The 3048-nt window shown below is 26.4% G+C and overlaps 1 pseudogene; it reads right to left on the bottom strand.

Moving 5' to 3' along the window:
- Window positions 1-436: 436 nt before the first annotated feature.
- On the bottom strand, window positions 437-1896 carry LOC112680258 (annotated as a pseudogene).
- Window positions 1897-3048: the final 1152 nt, after the last annotated feature.

The following is a 3048-nucleotide window of genomic DNA, read 5'->3' as shown; positions in this document are numbered from 1 at the left end:
GAATGCGAATGAATAAATAAATTTAATTCGTTCGAATTCGATATCGATGTTCAACCAGTATAATATTTCAGAAAGTGATGTGATACGTCGTATAAATCAACTAAATGTTCTTCTATAACTATAAACAACTAACAAACTAAATTACCAATAGTTACAAATATGCAAAATATAATTTTATATCGATTAATAACGACTAATACAATTTTTTTAAGTCTGTATTATCAAACGATAATCGATCGAAAAAATAAAAAGTTCATTTAAAAATCAAAAATGTATTTAAATATTAATTAAATATCATTAACAATTATAAATTAAATTATATAACATAATAAAAACATTTGATTTTTTTTTTTCAATAAAATTTCTTCTCGATACACATAATTTTCAATAAAATAAAAATAATAATTAAAATGAATGTATAAATCATCACATTTAACAACATTTTGTTCCCCATAACATACAATTTTCATTTACTAGACATTACAAGACAAGTATTTATTTGATTTCGGTCAACATCTCTGCGAGAATTTTCTCAAGTTTACGAGAATTTGCTGCAAAATTTCTTATGCCTTCAGACAACTTATCATTGGCCATTTTGTCTTCATTCATTTCCCAACGGAATTTGGCTTCATTAATCTCAATTTTTTTCAAATCTGAAGCTTTTCCTAAATAAAAAGTTTATTATGCTCAATAAATTAAATACAAGTATTAATAGCCAAAGTAAAATTAATGTTTACCATTCTTTACAGTCAAATATTCTGTGAGTGGCTCATTGGACAGTTCCAATTCCTCAAGTAACTTTGGACTGATAGTGAACAAATCACATCCAGCCAATGCTTTAATTTCATCTAATACACATAGTTACAATAGTTAAAAACTGTGATACTTAATAAAAATATATATTTTATTAATTTACCATTATAACGGAATGATGCACCCATCACAACTGTTTTATAGTTGAATTTTTTAAATAATTGTATATCTTGGTTACTGATTGGACACCTGGATCTTTTAAGGTTTCAGAACTTTTGTTATTTGTGTTTGCTACATGCCTAAAAAAAAAAAAATACACATCTACAAAAATAAATAAGAAATCTTCTAATTTACCAATTTAAAAAACGACCCACAAATGAAGATATTAATGTAACATCAGACTCAGCACAAGCAATGGCTTGATAAAGAGAGTATAATAAAGTTAAGTTACAATGTATACCATGTTCTTGTTCCAAAACTCTAAAAGCAATTTGAAACAAATATTTATAATAAGTAATTTATTTATCAATAATAATTAGTATCTAAAATACTATTTCTGCTATGCTTACTTAGCTGCTTGAATACCCTCCCTAGTAGAAGCTAACTTAATTAATATACGTTCTTTGGGAATTCCAGCTTTTTCGTACATTTTAATGTACTTGATAGCTTTAGCAATACTTGCTTCTTTGTTAAAAGATAATCTGAAATGTATAACTAATAACTTTATTACATTTATTCACAGGTATCAATTCTATACTATAAGATTAAAACGGGCTTCATTATATTCATGTAAAATGTAAAAATGTTCGCTATCTTGTACATTATAGATATACATTTATTAAAGAAAAAGCCAGTCAGCAGGGGGGGGGGCGCGGTCAACCCGGCCACCACCGTGCGCACACCAATGCAAAGTTCGGCAACCTTTTGAACCACGGGGGCCATATTTTTTTTTCAAATGTTTATCAAAGGTAGCATTAAAAAAAAAATGTTTACATATGATATATAGGTACTAATAACTGTATTTTTATTATATTTGATTATTTTTTATAGAAATATGAGTGTAAAAAATACGATTGTTACTGGAAAAAATTTAATTTTTTGACAAATTAAACATAATGGCTTACCTTTGTTTTCGACGAAAAAGTATAAATCAACCCAAAAATTATTAAAAAAAAAACCGATGTTCATTACAAATTTTTCTTTTTTTAGTCGCCATGTTTGGATTTACTTGTAAAATTTAACTATTACAAACACAAACAGTCATACGTACGGACGTAATCACGGTGTAATACTAATTGCTAAAAACGCAAAGTAACTATCACCATAGATTCAATATATTAGATACATATGTATTAAATACATAGATTAAATATATTTAAAATTGTAATTTTTAAATATATATAAGTATATTTAATTTATCCTATGACTGAGCAGTGTAGCCATCATTATTTTCAATTCCGATTAGATAGTAATAACAGTTTTATAGATTAAACTGACTATATAACTATATAGAATAAACATCAACTATTAACGATTAGATTAGATTTCATTAATAAAGAAAAAATAATTGAATAGTACTGAAAATTGTATGAAAAATTTTATTGAATATAAATAGAACAAAAAAATTAACCACTTTTGTGCGGGCCATAAAAAATTGTTTCGCGGGCCACATGCGGCCCGCGGCCCGCGGGTTGCCGACCTCTGATATAATTAATTGTTAACTTTACATAAATAGACATAATTAATTCAGAATAAAGTCTATTTTAGTATTGCTTATATGAAATAAATATTTGATGTACTATTTACACGTAAGGGGCGGAAAAACCTTAGTTTGCCTAAGTGTGAGTAAACATTTGAGCCGGGCTTGAATAGAATAATTTAATTACCAATAGCTAATAATAGTGACACCTGATAATATTGTACTATACTATCTGTACTACGGTCGAAATTTATACCATTCAAGTTATTCAACTATTGTGTTCGGTGTTCAGTTTGCTCAGATTTGTTCAGTCGTCACTCGTCAGTGTTTGTCTAATTGTTGTCAAACGTTTAATATTTATATTTTATACTAATATACTTATAGTTTTAACGTGCATACGTTTTCTTTATATTAGTTAATTCATAGTTGAAATTCAAAATTTCAAAATAATAATAATGATTTTTTTTTATATTTATTATTTTATTATAAAGTCCTTAGAGCCTAGGCGATTTGTTAAATTTAATAATACATTATTATTTATTACTCTTAAGATTAATTATTATCATACTGTTTTATCATTTATCTTGTTTCCATTT

Source organism: Sipha flava, unplaced genomic scaffold, assembly GCF_003268045.1.
Source record: "Sipha flava isolate LNK unplaced genomic scaffold, YSA_version1 17601_pilon_pilon, whole genome shotgun sequence".
NCBI classification, from domain to species: Eukaryota; Metazoa; Arthropoda; class Insecta; order Hemiptera; family Aphididae; genus Sipha; species Sipha flava.
Note: the sequence above shows the minus strand (reverse complement) of the source record. Positions and strands in the feature narration are given on the sequence as shown.